The sequence below is a fragment of the Balaenoptera ricei genome, chromosome 2, assembly GCF_028023285.1.
Source record: "Balaenoptera ricei isolate mBalRic1 chromosome 2, mBalRic1.hap2, whole genome shotgun sequence".
In the NCBI taxonomy this organism is placed as follows: Eukaryota; Metazoa; Chordata; class Mammalia; order Artiodactyla; family Balaenopteridae; genus Balaenoptera; species Balaenoptera ricei.
In genome coordinates, this window is record NC_082640.1 from 7,764,217 (window position 1) to 7,781,365 (window position 17,149).

The window sequence follows — 17,149 nt, forward strand, 5'->3', positions numbered from 1 at the left end:
TGTTTTCTTTGTTTCTGTTTCATTTATTTCTGCTCTGATCTTTATGATTTCTTTCCTTCTACTAACTTTGGGTTTTGTTTGTTCTTCTTTCTCTAGTTTCTTTAGGTGTAAGGTTAGATTGTTTATTTGAGATTTTTTTTGTTTCTTGAGGTAGGATTTTATTGCTGTAAACTTCCCTCGTAGAACTGCTTTTGCTGCATCCCATAGGTTTTGGATCATCATGTTTTTGTTGTCATTTTTCTCCAGGTATTTTTTAATTTCCTCTTTGATTTCTTCAGTGATCTCTTTGATATTTAGTAACATATTGTTTAGCTCTCATGTGTTTGTGTTTTTTACATTTTTTTCCTCTGTAATTGATTTCTAATCTCATAGCGTTGTGGTTGGAAAAGATGCTTAATATGATTTCAATTTTCTTAAATTTACTGAGGCTTGATTTGTGACCCAAGATATGATCTATCCTGGAGAATGTTCCATGTGCACTTGAGAAGAAAGTGTAATCTGCTGTTTTTGGATGGAATGTCCTATAAATATCAATTAAATCTATCTGGTCTGTTGTGTCATTTAAAGCTTCTGTTTCCTTATTTATTTTCATTTTGGATGATCTGTCCATTGGTGTAAGTGAGTTGTTAAAGTCCCCCACTATTATTGTGTTACTGTCGATTTTCTCTTTTATAGCTGTTAGCAGTTGCCTTATGTATTGAGGTGCTCCTATGTTGGGTGCATATATATTTATAATTGTTATATCTTCTTCTTGGATTGATTCCTTGATCATTATGTAGCATCCTTCCTTGTCTCTTGTAACATTCTTTATTTTAAAGTCTATTTTATCTGATATGAGTATTGCTACTCCAGCTTTCTTTTGATTTCCATTTGCATGGAATATCTTTTTCCATCCCCTCACTTTCAGTCTGAATGTGTCCCTAGGTCTGAAGTGGGTCTCTTGTAGACAGCATATATATGGGTCTTGTTTTTGTATCCATTCAGCGAGCCTTTGTCTTTTGGTTGGAGCATTTAATCCATTCATGTTTAAGGTAATTATTGATATGTGTGTTCCTATGACCATTTTCTTAATTGTTTTGGGTTTGTTTTTGTAGGTCCTTTTCTTCTCTTGTGTTTCCCACTTAGAGAAGTTCCTTTAGTATTTGTTGTGAGCTGGTTTGGTGGTGCTGAATTCTCTTAGCTTTTGCTTATTTGTAAAGCTTTTGATTTCTCTGTCAAATCTGAATGAGATCCTTGCTGGGTAGAGTAATCTTGGTTGTAGGTTCTTCCTTTTCATCACTTTAAATATATCGTGCCACTCCCTTCTGGGTTGTAGAGTTTCTGCTGAGAAATCAGCTGTTTACCTTATGGGAGTTCCCTTGTATGTTATTTGTTGTTTTTTCCTTTTTGCTTTTAATAATTTTTCTTTGTCTTTAATTTCTGTCAGTTTGATTACTATGTGTCTCGGCGTGTTTCTCCTTGGGTTTATCCTGTATGGGACTCTCTGCGCTTCCTGGACTTGGGTGGCTATTTCCTTTCCCATGTCAGGGAAGTTTTTGACTATAATCTCTTCAGATATTTTGTCAGATCCTTTCTCTCTCTCTTCTCCTTCTGGGACCCCTATAATGTGAATGTTGGTGCATGTAATGTTATCCCAGAGGTCTCTCATTTCTTTTCATTCTTTTTTCTTTATTCTGTTCTGCTGCAGTGAATTCCACTGTTCTGTCTCCCAGGTCACTTATCCGTTCTTCTGCCTCAGTTATTCCATTATTGATTGCTTCTAGTGTATTTTTCATTTCAGTTATTGTATTGTTCATCTCTGTTTGTTTGTTCTTTAATTCTTCTAGGTCTTTGTTAAACATTTCTTGCATCTTCTCGATCTTTGCCTCCATTCTTTTTTTTTTATAGTAATCTTTTTTATTTATTTATTTATTTATTTTTATATTTATTTTTGGCTGTGTTGGGTCTTCGTTTCTGCGCGAGGGCTTTCTCTAGTTGCGGCAAGCGGGGGCCACTCCTCATCGTGGTGCGCGGGCCTCTTCACTATCGCGGCCTCTCCTGTTGCGGAGGCTCCAGACGCGCAGGCTCAGTAATTGTGGCTCACGGGCCTAGTTGCTCTGCGGCATGTGGGATCCTCCCAGACCAGGGCTCGAACCCATGTCTCCTGCATTAGCAGGCAGACCCTCAACCACTGCGCCACCAGGGAAGCGCCTGCCTCCATTCTTTTTCCAAGGTCCTGGATCATCTTCACTATCATTATTCTGAATTCTTTTTCTGGAATGTTGCCTATCTCCACTTCCTTTAATTGTTTTTGTGGGGTTTTATCTTGTTCCTTCATGTGTTACATAGTCCTCTGCCTTTTCATTCTGTCTGTCTTTCTGTGAATGTGGTTTTTGTTCCACAGGCTGCAGGATTGTAGTTCTTCTTGCTTCTGCTGTCTGCCCTCTGGTGGATGAGGCTATCTAAGAGGCTTGATGGGAGGGACTGGTGGTGGGTAGAGCTGCCTGTTGCTCTGGTGGGCAGAGCTCAGTAAAACTTTAATCCACTTGACTGTTGATGGGTGGGGCTGGGTTCCCTCCCTGTTAGTTGTTTGGCCTGAGGCCACCCAATGCTGGAGCCTACCTGGGCTCTTTGGTGGGGCCAGTGACAGACTCTGTGAAGGCTCACACCAAGGAGTTCTTCCTAGAACTTCTGCTGCCAGTGTCCTTGTCCTCACGGTGAGACAGAGCCACCCCCCACCTCTGCAGGAGACCCTCCAACACTAGCAGGTAGGTCTGGTTCAGTATCCCCTGGGGTCACTGCTCCTTCCCCTGGGTCCCGATGCGCACACTACTTTGTGTGCGCCCTCCAAGAGTGGAGTCTCTGTTTCCCCCAGTCCTGTCGAAGTCCTGCAATCAAATCCCGCTAGCCTTCAAAGTCTGATTCTCTGGGAATTCCTCCTCCTGTTGCTGGACCCCCAGGTTGGGAAGCCTGACGTGGGGCTCAGAACCTTCACTCCAGTGGGTGGACTTCTGTGGTATAAGTGTTCTCCAGTTTGTAAGTCACCCACCCAGCAGTTACGGAATTTGATTTTATTGTGATTGTGCTCCTCCTACCGTCTCATTGTGGCTTCTCCTTTGTCTTTGGATGTGGGGTATCTTTTCTGGTGAGTTCCAGTGTCTTCCTGTCGATGATTGTCCAGCAGTTAGTTGTGATTCCAGTGCTGTCACAAGAGGGAGTGAGAGCACGTCCTTCTACTCCGCCATCTTGAACCAATCCTAAGAGGGCTGAATTGTGGCTTGATTTCAGGGTAGTTTCAGGAGTCAGACTTGAATTAATTTAATTATAGTGTAATATCTACTTGCTGTAGGTGATTTTATGCGAAGAGGAATAAACAATGCTTTGTTTTTATTGATCGTATATGGTGTATGTGTGATTCTTGACTAGAGTATTGGGAGCCCCCTGAATTGGGAGTTTTGGTTTAATAAAGTCTAGTCTGCGCCCCATCCTATGTGGACAGCTCTAGCCCTGGACCAAGTGTCTGAGACTCTTCCAGAGGGACTCGAGGGAGGGTGGCTGCATCTGGGGAAATGCAGCATCACGAGCAGAAAGCCTGCTCAGCGTAGACGTGATGCACTGGGAACAGGAACGAGGAGGAGTGGAGACCAAGGTGGGGTGTGCGTGGAACATAATAGGGGCGCCTCCGTGGTCTGTCTGGCCCTGATGGTAGGGCCAGCGTTCCACAGCCTTGGGTCAGAAGCCCCCGTGCTGTGGGGAGTGACAGATCAGCCAAGCTCTTCTGTATTATCAGAATGTTAGAACCAGGAAGGGGTCTCAAGGGTTATCTGGTCCAGCCTTCTCTTTTTACCGATAAGGAAGTTAAATAATTTATTGTTTTCAATTAAGCGTCACCTCATAAGCTTCTAAAATCAGATAGTCAACCTTGGAACAGAATTGGCTGGGTTTTTTCTCCTTGTTCTGGGAGAGCCAAGCTTTTGAGAATTGAAGTGGCCGAATGGTGGACGAGAAAGCAGACAGCAGGGGGTGACCCTATTGCTCAACCCTGGGACACTGAATTGATTTCATGTCAAACCTGCACTGTCCCTGAGTCACAGGAACTTCCCTTGTGTATCTCGTCATGTCTGCGCACGTCTGTACGGTCCCCAAAGGCTTCAAAGTAACCTTGGACGTAGGGGAGCTGTCTTATGCCAGTCCCGTGTTTTCTAGAATTTACACTAGTTTTCTTAGAGCAATTCCCCAAAAATAGTTTTCTTCTTTTCCTTTTAGTAAAGAAACACATGTGACAAATACTTCTTTTAAAAAACAACAGCTGCTCTGAACACAACTGTGCCTTTTGCCACTGGGTGACACTGTTAGACCACAGAACACTCTTCAACGGGTAGAATCAAGGATCCTTGAACTTCAGATCTCATCACGCTGCTTTACCTAGGAGAGAGAGAAACTCTGAACCACTTAATGGTCATCTATCAAATGTTATTTGATAAGTGTAATTTATCAGCCTATGGCAATTTTAAGGCTAATGAGTTTAAGGTAATCAATTATTTAAAAAATCTGTTAATTGGACAGCATTTCAGTTGCTTAGAGGTTTGTGCAGATTGATGGGCTGCATGTTAATGAAGTGCTAATTACTTCACGGGAATATTTATGCAAGCCAGCGCACTCAGATTTATTTCCCAGCAGACAGCAATCTGAGTTATCTTTCTGGGGCAAAAGACTCCTAGCTCGTACACAGCAATTCACGTTATGGACTTTGAGGGTTTCAGGGGGTCATCTTGTGCAAGAGGGAGCATATCATCCTGCTGGGTTAGAGAAATGGGCATTTGGTTCCCTGGACTGGTCTGTATCAGGAGAACCAGGAACTTTTGTGTCTCGCTCATTCTGAGCTTTTTGAAGATCAAGTGAGGACAGAGGCTGTTCAAAGCATGAGATGCCCTCTCTCCCCCTCCCCTGGTTTTGGCCCCTTCTGTAAGCCTGAGCTCTGCACATCACTTGTCAGCAGGCCACATTGAGCTCAACAGTACACGGAAGGCTCATGGTGATGTTTCTGGGGATAAGAAATGAGGAAAAGTCAGGCCTTTCCTTTGCAACTTTAATGTGAGGGATAAGCAAACTTGTAGTTTTCATACAAGCAGCCATGAGCGTCCTTAGAGAAGTGTTAACGGCGTCCTGTTGGGACAGAAAGGCAGGAAACTGCGAGAGGAATCAGGAAAAGCTTCCCGGGATGAGCTGCTTTGTTTGGATTCTCTGTTGCTTCAGCATCTGCCCCCTTTATTCAGTGCAGTTCTGTTGGGTGCCCACGGGGTGACGCCCAGCCCAGTGCTGGGAACGCAGGAGGGAGTAAAGCCAGAGGTACCGCTGGCCCCCTGGAGCTCAGCCTTAGGCACAGGGCGTGGGGGGATGACTTAAGTCAGTCGGGGGTCTCTTCCTTTCTGAAGGGACGCACATCTGTCCTTCAAGGGGGACCACCTGGAGACGCATGAAGAACTGACTCGCAAGTGTCAAGTTCACACGGGAAGGGAGCACCGCGTGAAATTGTTCTCAGCGCTGCAGACAAGAGGGAGGTGGCCTGGGGGACTGGCCGTGGGGAGATTCAGGAGAGGGAAGCGTCCCACCGAGAAATGGCTCACAGAGTGAGAGGGCCGAGGGCGTTGGGGACCCAGAGAAGGGTCTAGGCTGGGCCTGATCCTGAGAATTCTTGGCGCCAAGAGATCAGGCTGGAAGAGGGCACCTGGGCCTCTGGTACAGGGAGGACCAGGAGAGAGGGTTGTCCAAGGGGCTGGCTTTCAGATCCAGAAGGAGGTGGGCAGCAGCTTTGAATTCCAGGGAGAGGCTGGGGAGAATGTACCCCAGGAAGCCGGGAGCCCCCCATAGTCGTAGACTGTGAGGTGAATGGGAAGTTTTCTGCTACGGATCCAGTGATGGCTTTTTGTCCCTAGTGCCTTACAGGTCACAGACAGCCCCTGTGGACAGGCCTGGGGGCCAGAGCACAGGACCTCGGATCTGAAAGAACATCTGCCCCCCAGGTAGCAGTTGGCAAGCAGGAGGTTTGCTAAGGTCCTTCCAGGTTGAAATCCCTGTCGATTCGTACTCAGGCCCAGCTGTTTCCTTGGGGAGAAGCCCGAGTGCATTTGCTCGGATGAGAAGCCGCCCCGTGCTGTTGTCCTGCAGGAACGTGAGCGACACAGCAGGCCCTGCCGCTCCCCGTGTGGAGGTGGTGGCCCTCCTGCAGCTGTGCTGGGGTCCACCCCCCCACCCCCCCGGTGAGGCCCCCGCCGGCTGGCCCTTCTCCTTCTTTCAGGCGTGCTCACTGCTTGCAGAATTAGTGCTGTCGTCTACCAGGGAATTCTAGAATCTTCTCTGGAGGCAGAGGGAGGGAATGTAGAGAATCCGTGTCTCATCTGAAATTCTGGGACTTGTTTAGTTATGGGAGTGAAACATCCCCTGGATCAGCCACCTGCCAGGACCGAGGGATGCCGTCGTTGGCTGAGAGCCCTTGAAGGATTTTATTCGCCTCTTTCACCATTTTCCCTTCCTCTCTCCACCAAGCAGCTCAGGGAATTTTTTATCAGTTTTATATTAGCTTTGTTCTACCTAGAGACTTTTCTTTTCCTTTTTTTTTTTTTTGGCCACACTGTGCAGCGTGCGGAACTTCCCCGACCAACGATCAAACCCGCGCCCCCTGCAGTGGAAGCACGAAGTCTTAACCGCTGGACCGCCAGGGAAGCCATAGAGACTTTTTTTTTCTCACACCCCCAGAGTGGTTTTTGTTTTCGTTTTCATTTTCTCTGTATAGTTTGTCTTCCCACTTTTCCAAGGTAGCTTGAATATCCACCTTTCTAACAAAACCAGATTATTCAAGAACTGCTTTTGCTTTTCCTTTTAACGTTTACTTAGGCTTTGAGCATGACCTCATTAGGCAACATAGCAAACTCCTTTCTCTTTTTCTTTCTTTCTCTTTTTAATTTTTTTAGCAAAGCGTTAGACTGGGGAGCTAGAAGGCAGAAGGAATTCAGTCACAGGGTTAATCTTCTGGTTTCCATGGAAAGCAACCGATACTTGCATCCACCGACCGTCAGCACCACTTTCTTCTGATGAGGCACCGGCAGGATCTTGGGTGCCCAACTTAGGTATAAGCGTTCTCTGAGGTCCTGACATTCCGGGCGTTTACTTTCAGGTTACCCCTTGTATGTGTTTGAGTAGTTTTGTGTTAGATTATATTGGAAAAATGCACTGTTAACAGTGTAGAAACTTGATTAGAAAGGTGCAGGAGCAGTACACTTGACTTACAGTACCAGTGCAATGCAGTGCAGAAGTGTAAAGTACTGTGCTTTGGGGGGACGCTTTTGTTGTCTGTCTTCTACCCATTGCTTCTCTCCCCACCCTTTTCCCACAGGGTTTGACTGAACATTATGCAAAACATGCCTCTAAAAAGATCTTGCCTGTTTTCTGTTTTGTCTTTTTCGTAGAGTTGTCTGCCGCTGGGTCATGAGTTCAGATTCCGTGAGGGCCACGGGAGGTTAAGTAAATTGTGACCACTCATAAGAGTTACTTGATGTTTGAACAGTTAGACTCTTTATATTGGACGAACTTATGTTTTTATAGATCCCTCGTATTTGTATGATTGCTCTGTACGCAGCATAGTTATTTACAACAGGTTACTGAGAAATCAGGGCGACGTAGCCATTCAGCTGTAAAGATAAGAAGACTGAAGCCCAGAGAGTGGGAAATGGTCAGGGTTTTCTCGGCATCTCAGCCTTGGGCTGCGGGCTCCTCTCTGTGCTTTGGCTGTGCCCGTCAGGGATTTTGTTTTCTCCCCTCCACTTCCTCCCTCCCTGACTCTCTCTCTCTCTCCCTCCCATCTAAGTCCAAATTGGAAAAATGAGCAGAGGCCAAGATGGGGTTCACCATTAAACTTGGTCTAACATAGTATACTTGTAGTGCGTGGTCATCCATTTTTCACTTTGATAGGACATTGATTCATGGAGAGTTAGATTAATGAATTAATTTGTTGGAACGACTTAACTGTCCAGTTTATTGAACATCTGCCACATGGGGTGCTACGATGTATGGTGAATGTTTTCCTTAAGTTTTTTTAATGCTTGGGACAATTCTGCAAACGTAGGTGTATGAGCCCTGATTTACAGGTGAGGAAATCAAGACACAGGTTAAGTCATTTGTACAAAATCACATAGCTGGTAAGTGGCATAACCAGCCTTCTAATCCAGGATGGGTGGTCTTCAAACCTGGTGGTATTACTTCTCATGGACTGAACAGGGTTTAAAATGGATGAAATAACAAAACTGTAATAATATAGCAACAACTGAATGATCCCTAGACTGTAAGTTTAATAGCTATTTAATATGTACTGTATTTATTGAGGGATAATACACATACAGAGCAGGGCATGAGCCCAAAAAGTGAACTGATTGGTGAATTTTCAAAGTGAATGTGCCTGTGTAACCAGAACCTGTATCAGAAAACAGAACCTTATCAGCACCCCAGAAGCCCCCTTTCTCCCCATCCACTGCCTCTCTGCTCCCAAGGTAACCGTTATCCTGACATCTGACACCAGAGGTTGGGTTTGCCTGTTTTGAAAATCAGATCCATGGAATGATCCAGGATGGACTCTTGTGTGTCTGGCTTCTTTTGCAGACGTTATATTTGTGAGGTTCGGTCATGCTGCTGTTGTCATTCTCATTGCTGTGTATTCTTCCATTATATCCTCACACCACCACCTACTTCTCCATCCGACGGTTAATGGACATTTGGGTTGCTTCCAGTTCGGGGCTGTTATGAATATCGCTACTCTGAGCATGCTTATAAAAACAATTATATGTTTTAAAGAAACTGTGTCCCTCTCACAACCTTTCCCCACATTAATGTGACTTTCTGTAAGATGTTTTCTGGTTGGGGTTATAAAGCTATGATGTTGTGAAGCTTCTAAAAGCTTTTTGAGAGAGAAAGTCATCCTGTTAAAGCGAAACCTGTTGTCTCCTCTCCTGCCTCCCCCTACCCCCACCATTATCACGGCCCAGAAGAGTGGGATGCTTGAGGGTACCCCTGTGGAATCAGACAGACGCTAGTTCAAATCCTGGTCCTGCCCTTTCGTAGCTGTGTAACCTGGGGCAGCAATAACAGGGTTATTTTTACTAGTCGTTATTTGTTGCCGATGACAGCACTCATCACAGGTGACATTTACTGAACGCTTACTATTCCAGGCCCTGCATTGGGTATGCATTTCTCATTTATTCTTCATAACCCTATAAGATAATCTTTCCCCTGCTGCTGCTGCTTCTTCCTTTTCCTCTTCTTCTTCCTCTTTTTCTTCTTTTTAAACTGGTGAGAAAACTTGGCCCAAAGTCACACTTACAGTAAATGAGAGAACTGGAATTTAGACCCAGTTGGTGTGACCTGGAGCCCGTGTCCTTGAAGCTGTCTGAGCCTATAGGGAATTTGGAGACTTCATAGGGAATAAAACCTCCTGCCTCACTGGGCCGTCATAAGGCTGAAACGAAGGGGAGAAGCTTGTGGACCACATCGAGGGAAGATGCACCGTGACTCCACAGTGGATTCCTTTTGTGGCATCTCTCTGATGCTTTCACTGACAGTGCTGAGGATCGGGCTGAGGCTGGGCGTCATCCTGGAAAATGGACACGTCGTGATTTGCGGAGCCATCGCCACCTACTGGTTGGTCCCGCCTCACCCTGACCAGCTTATCTTTAACATTGGCACGTGTTCTGTCTTCCCGAGGTTTTTCTTGACTTCTTTCCCATCTTCTAAATATAAAATATGTGCCTTATTTGTTTTTGTAGAAATACATTTTTGGGGGATGAAAAAACCGATGAGAATACTAGTTTGGTATTTTCCCAAGCGCGTCAGTGTCTGGCACGTGTACAGCATCTTTGTGGCCAGTTTACTGCGGGTCTGAAGTTCTAGCAGCAGTGGGCCGGGTAGAGTTGGAAAAGTCACGTTTCTGAGCTCTTGTGGATGGCTGTGGTTTGGCGTCATTTGTCAGCCTTAGTTTAGGTTTGTGGCCACAGAGGTCATCTGGGCACTTGTCTGATGCCTTTGGGTACCAGATGGTGCCACTGTCTCCTGGCAACGAGACTGAATCCTTAAGTTCACCCCAGGCTTAGGAGTTTGTAAGTGAAGCCCTGGGCTGTATGGGAGAAATTCACATTTTAACTCACTCTCTGCTTTCTCAAGGCCTTTCTCCTCACAGCCAGCCAGCCTCCCTTCTGGGAACAGTGGCTATTGCAGGAGATTCCCGTGGGTCCAGGGACAGCCGTTCCCCTTCCAGGTTGACCCAGGCCTGGACTTGGCTGGCCTGCGATCTTAAATGACTTGGGTTTTTCAGGGTATCGTGAGAGGGTTGCTAGAATCTCTTAGAGACAGCCTGGGAAACAAATGCTCTTAAAAACTGCCTTGGAATTACTTTCCACTTTCCAGAAGAAGTCACAGCAGTTCAGATGTTTAATTGTTTACCTTCGCTTGGTTCTAGTACAGCTGTAACCTGCATGCACCGACAGGTTTCAGGTATTGTCTTCTTTTTTTTGTCATTGTTTAAAAAAATATTTATTTGTTTATTTATTTATTTGGTTGCGCCGGGTCTTAGTTGCGGCACGCAGTCTCCTTAGTTGTGGCATGCGAACTCTTAGTTGCGGCATGCATGTGGGCTCTAGTTCCCTGATGAGGGATCGAACCCGGGCCCCCTGCATTGGGAGCTCGGAGTCTCAGCCACTGCGCCACCAGGGAAGTCCCAGTATTGTTTTCTAAAGGATTCATTTATTAGTGCTTCTAGGTAGAATTAGATTTTAAATATTAAGGTAAACATGGAATTTAGCATAATCTGTAAATTCTGATTTTTCATCTCAAAGGATTAGGTTTAAAATTGTATCTTTGTGGGAATTCCTGGTGGTCCAGTGGTTAGGACTCTGCGCTGTCACTGTTGAGGGCCCAGGTTCAATCCCTGGTCAGGGAACTAAGATCCCATAAGCCCTGCGGCCAAAATACAAAAAAAAAAAAAATATCTTTGTGATGTAACAATATGCAAATGAACTACTGGAGCCAGGAACAGTCTGATGGGAAACTCAGATGCAGTGAAATGTTTGTTTTATTAGTCGAGTTGTGGAATGTTTCTGTGGGGATGGTTATTCGCCTCTGGAAAGCAATCAACACAAAATACCCGGGACAGGCAGAGGCTTGGGCCCAGAGTTAACCTTTGAAAGGGGAAAAAATGCAAAAACAAGGGCTCAGGAGGCATCTGTAAGGATGGGATTTCCTTACTCTCTGGGATAGTGGAGTTTAGTGATGATTTCCGTTTCTTGATTCTCAGGAATTAAAGGCAGAATTTTCATCAGGTCACGTTTTTCAGTGCATAGCATTAGTGTATGTCTAAAATGCAAATCTGTGTTGTTACTCAGTGGCTTAAAATCTTGCAGTGAATCCCCTCCACTTCAGAACAGCATCAGAGGTCCTCACTACCAGCCTTGTTTCCTTGCTACACACCCTGCACTGTAGCCTGAGCCATTCAGAACTCCGTGTGTGTGTGACAGACTTTTTACACTTTGCAGAAGGTTCTTAATGTTTGTAGCCTGAGCGGGTCTTAGAACCACTGAATGTTACCAGCGAGAACGTGAAGGGGGCTTCGTGGCCCTTTCCCCATGCTGGTTGTGAAGAAGGGCAGACTGGAGAGAAAGAAGAGGGAAAATGTTTGTGCCTTCATTTCAGTGTCTGTGGGTCACCTAGTTGAACTCTTATGTTTTTGAAGAACTCTTATGCTTTAAAGGCCTTGAGAGGTAGAGCTTTGTATATACAGGGTTTCCCAGACCTCTGAATAAAATATGGAATGTTGTTGGTCACATAGTTTGACTAATAATAGCTTCCATTTATTGAATCTGGCATCATAGACATGCCAGAGATTATACCAAATACTTACATCCGCATTATAGCCTGTTCTTTTTTTTTTTAAGTGTTATTTTTATTTATTTATTTTTTTGGCTGCATTGGGTCTTCGTTGCTGTGTGCGGGCTTTCTCTAGTTGCGGCGAGTGGTGGCTACTCTTCGTTGAGGTGCACATGCTTCTCATTGTGGTGGTTTCTCTTGTTGTGGAGCACGGGCTCTAGGCGTGCGGGCTTCAGTAGTTGTGGCTCATGGGCTCAGTAGTTGTGGCACATGGGCTCAGTAATTGTGGCACACGGGCTCTAAAGCACAGACTCAGTAGTTGTGGCGCACGGGCTCTAGAGCACAGGCTCAGTAGTTGTGACACATAGGCTCTAGAGCGCAGGCTCAGTAGTTGTGGCGCACGGGCTTAGTTGCTCCGCGGCATGTGGGATCTTCCCGGACCAGGGCTCGAACCCCATGTCCCCTGCATTGGCAGGCGGATTCTTAGCCACTGTGCCACCAGGGAAGCCCCTTCAGCCTGTTCTTACAACACCACTTATTTTAGAAGGTGGGAGAACCGAGGGGCAGATATCTTAAGCTTTGTCCAAGATCTCAAGCCAGGTTTGCTTCTCCTATGCTGAGCTGACCCTCATTTTCCTTCATTGACTTGACAGTTTAAAAAAAATTACTTTATGAATCAGTTACTGGGCCAGGGGCGTGTGTATGACAAGAGTGTCTTCATGTTACTTTCTGGAAGAATGTTTCGTAGCAATAATAATATCCAGTTACAAAGAGCTTTTACTTCCAGACGTATTTCTGTCTCCTCTTTCCTTTCGGGCTGTGGATTCTGGCTGCGCGGAGTCCTTCCAGGCTGTACTTGTTGCTCTGGACTCCAGACAGCTCAGGAGTTCCCTCTCCTGCTAGTTATCCGTGGGCTCTGTTCCTTCATTTAAGCACTGACTGTTCATTGACTCAGTCCAAGGGGTCTGAGGAATATGAGCGTAAACCAGATGCGGTCTTTGCAGTGAAGAGATGGTATGATTTATGTACATTTTGCTGCAACACAAGGTGGAGGTTGGTGAGTACTAGGAAAAGGGGGCAAAGAGAACCCCATAGTTGTCTAGAGGCCAGAGAATTGCACCTGGGGAGTTGAGGGGGGGCGCTTCGTGGAAGATCTGACATTTGTCCGGACCTGAAGGCGTGAGTGAGGTTTGGCTTTGTGGTCCAGGGTTGGGTAGGGAGAGGACCGGCGTCCCTGCCAGAGGGCACGGTGCAGGCAAAGGATGCTGATGGGGAAGGCAGGGACTTGTGAACCTAAGGGGAGCAGTGAGTGCCCATTTTCCTTTCGTCGAGGACAGGATCTGTGAGCTGGGAGAGTTCCCTGATGATCAGAGTTGCGTTTCCCAGCCTTGGGAGCCATGGGGAAGGTAGTTGGCAGAGCGGAGAAAGTCGAACAAGGAGGTCAGTGAGATGGTTGTTGCCATGTCGTGGCTCCAGGGTGGAAAGTTGCTGAAAAGGAACCAGACCCCAGATTGTTCTCCGGCCACCACGACGGCCAGGAGCGCTCAGGGACGCACAGTGTGGCTCCCAGCCAGTTCACCCTCCTTCTCCTCAGTGACCTTTCCCAGACCCCAGTGTGGTCCACTCGCTTGAGGTCTACACACCTGACTCAGGCCGGGGCTCCCTTTCCCGTCTCCACTTAGAAGAAGGGCAAACCAGGGAGAAAGAAGAAGGAAGATGTTCGGGGCTTCATTTACGGCAGATCCCCTCCAGCCGCTGCCCAGTCACCGCGTCACCACTCAGGCGTCCAGCGACGTCTCCCACCCAACACGTCCTAAAGGGAGCTCCTGACCTCACTCCCATCTGCTGTCCTCACGGCCTCCACCACGACCGCTGTGTCCTGTTGCTCAGGCCAGACCCCTTCGAGACATCCTCGGCCCTTCTGTGTCTCACACCTCGTATGCAGTCCTTCAGGGAGTCCCGAGGACCGGGATGAAACGACATCTGTCTGGTCCAGACCATCTGGGTCCCCTGACAGTCACCTCCCGGCGGCGTCTTTCCTTGGCTGCCTTGGTCTGTCCTACACTCAGCAGCTAGAGTCGTTGTCTGGACACGTGAGTTAGAGCTCGTCACTTCCCCGCCCAGAGCCCTGAATGGCTCCCGGCTGTCACTCAGGGCAAAGGCCAGAGCCCTGACACTGGCCTTCAAGTTCCCACATCGCTCACCCCACCCTTGCGTCCCCACTGGTCCCTCTCCATCCCCACCCTTGCTGCGGCTGTCCTCCCTCAGACCCATCAGGCATGCTCGTGACTCCTGTCTCATTCCGGTGTCTGGAATACTCTTCTTCACCCCCCCCTCCCCTGCTGACACCTGGACCTCAGGAGGGCAGGAATCTGTTTGCATTTGATGTCCGGGAGATTATCCCTGGTTTAGGGCAAAGAAACCAGTCCTTTTATGGAAGCACATCGGCCTTCTTGTCTACTGATTAACTAGGATGAAACTGCTCTTGGCTTTTCAACAAAGTCAAGACTGCCTACAGGTGTGTCTGGTGCATCTGCAGTCTCCACCAAGGAGCACATTCTCTTCGGGGCACGTTCACGGTCAGGCTGCTGGGATGGGGTCACTAACCTACCACTGTCGAGGTTTGTGAGTTTCCATCTGGGGGAGGGCTGCAGGCATGCTTGTTTTTAAAATATCAGTGCAGGTAGCGTTTAAAGAATGTTTGGTGTAATTTGTTAGATATATATATTATTGCTTGTTAATTTTGAGCCTTAATCATGTGTTTAAACCTAAAATATATAAAGAAATGATGCAGCTACAATTTTTCTGTTTTAGTTGGCTTATTTATTCTTTGGACTTTTGTCCTCTTTATTTTCACATTGATTTTCAAAAGATTTTTCTTTTTTCTTTTTTTTAACTAATTTTATCGGAATATGGTTGCTTTACAATGTTCCGTTAGCCTCCACTGCACAGCAAAATGAATCAGCCATACACATACAGATATCCCCTCCCTTTTGGACTTCCCTCCCATTTAGGTCACCCCAGTGCATTAAGTAGAATTCCCTGTGCTATGCAGTATGTTCCCATCAGTTGTCTATTTTATAAAAAAATGCTATAGATGACCTTATTTCCAAAGCAGAAATAGAGACACACACGTACAGAACAAAAGATTTTTCTATATATTTTTATCATCATAATTTATTATTTAGCATCATAATTTGTTACACAGAACGTGTGTTTTAAGATCAGAGGGTGTTCCTTTTTTTTTTTTTTTTTTGTTTGTTTAGTTTGAGATTTACACTACTGGTAAAATTAACCTGGGTGAGTTGTTTAACTTTTGTTCCTCCATTTATTGTCTGTGGAGTGGAGATTCTAGTTCTTCTGATTGTAGGGTTGTTGCTGTTATCAGATGTGGTCACATACCTGCCTTATCTAAAGCGCTGGGTAATTGTTGGCTGCCATCTGGGACAGTTCAGAGTTTCAGGAAAACATCATTGATGACTTTGAGAGCAGAAGTCGTGCCTGTAGCTGACGGCCTCTGGACCCATTTTATTTGTTTTAAAATTTTGCTTGAAAGCGCATCTTTACTCTTTCCCCATGTACACCCCACACTCCCTCACCCGCATGCCAGTGTCCACGGAATCACACACCCACGTCTCGCCTCCGTGCACCCCTGCCCCGTGTGTAAACACAGACCCTCACTCACGTGTTTGCTTCGGGCGTTGATTCCATGGGCAGAAATAAACATGGGTCCTGACTTCTGGCTAGGAGCTTGTTCATGGAAGCTCTTTCCTCTTTCTATTCAGTACAGATCTGATTAAGTTCAACATTTATTCAGCTTCTGCCATGTGCCAGGCACTTGGCTGGACCTGCGGATTTAAAACTGGAGAAAAAGTGGTTCTGGCTCTTGTACAAAATAGACGGACACCTGCGGCTACCGTGTGTGAGGATGCCTTTTGTACCGGAAGTACATCTGCATGACGCTGCTGGGGCCCTGAGGGCACGGAGGGCACCGGTCTCTAGACGACGCCTGGAGAGGCGGGGATGGTGGCGGTACCTGGGGTGAGCCCACTCTCGGATGGGACCCTCCCTCCCGCCCTTGCCCTGTTCTCGGATCCCCGTTCCATCTGAGGGCATAGCGCTGGCCAGAGAATTAACAAACGTGTACTCCGGACTTTCCAGGGAAGGCCCGCTGTCAGATGCTCTGCTGTAGTCAGGCCCCGCATCTGACTTCTGCTTTGGAAGTCCTCATGCAGGACAGGGAAGCATAAAATGGCGTGTTGGTTATCTTGAAAGACTTGCGTGTGTTGGGGACAGGGGGCAGGGAGGGGGGTCAGTGCCGAGAGACGTGCCCAGGGGTCTGCAGGTGGACCTGCCACGTGGACCGCAGGGGTTTCCAGCCTCCACTCAGGCAGCTGTGTCCCCCCCGCCCCCGCCGTTGCCCCCATGACTTTTCTCTTCCGTCTCATGAAATATGCCGTGTATTCGTGCAGTGCCCACTGTGTGTCGCAGCCGCAGGGCAGTAAGGAAGGAGATGTGCGCCCTGCTCTCCAGGGGCCTCTTACACACACGCACCTGAAATTGAACACGGGTGAAGGGACCCAGGGATCATCACGTCACATGTTCTTTTCACTTGCTGATCCAGAGCCCGAGCCCAGAAAGAAATCACATCAGGTGGTTCTGCTCTATTCTCCAGTGAAGCCTCCTCTTCCTTGCAAACAATGAGCTTGGAGAGCCAGGCACGGCTGCCAGGTGCCCAACCCCCCCCTCCCCCTATCTCCCTCCCTGGCACTGTTCTAGCAGCTGGGAGGTGGGGTGTGGGCAGATGGAATCCTTGCCCTCAGGAGCAACTGCTCTAGGTGGCCGGTGACAGATCAGTCTGTGGTTTGGATGAAGCAGGAAGTGCTGGGGTGGGATTGCAAGTTTAAGCAGGGCGGTTAGGAGGTCAGGCCTCTCTGAGAAGGTGACATTTTTTTTTTTTTTTCACACACACACACACACACACACACACACTGTATTTTATCTTTACAAGAGGTAAATCAACTGACACCAAGCATTGTAAATGGATGACCACAACAAAAGCAACAATGATTGCAATTACCAACCACAAAACACACTCTTACTATGTCATAATATTGACATTCAGTCCAGTAAATCCTCCACTGTAACAGCTCCTTTACTTTGCAGTGAAAATTGATTTGTATATTTTTTGCCTCTGAGTCCTTGTGGGATTTTTTTTTAAAATTCAAACAGAAAGTCACAAAAATTATAATCATCCTCATCAGTT

General features: G+C 46.8%; 1 protein-coding gene and 1 non-coding gene across 4 annotated transcripts in view; both read left to right on the plus strand.

Annotated features, from left to right (window-relative positions):
- Positions 1 to 17,149, plus strand: part of FAM107B (family with sequence similarity 107 member B) — an 89,356-nt gene that overhangs the window by 58,712 nt on the left and 13,495 nt on the right. The window lies entirely within an intron of this gene.
- Positions 10,888 to 10,960, plus strand: TRNAD-GUC (transfer RNA aspartic acid (anticodon GUC)). The gene has a single exon. It is a non-coding gene; the product is annotated as a tRNA-Asp (tRNA).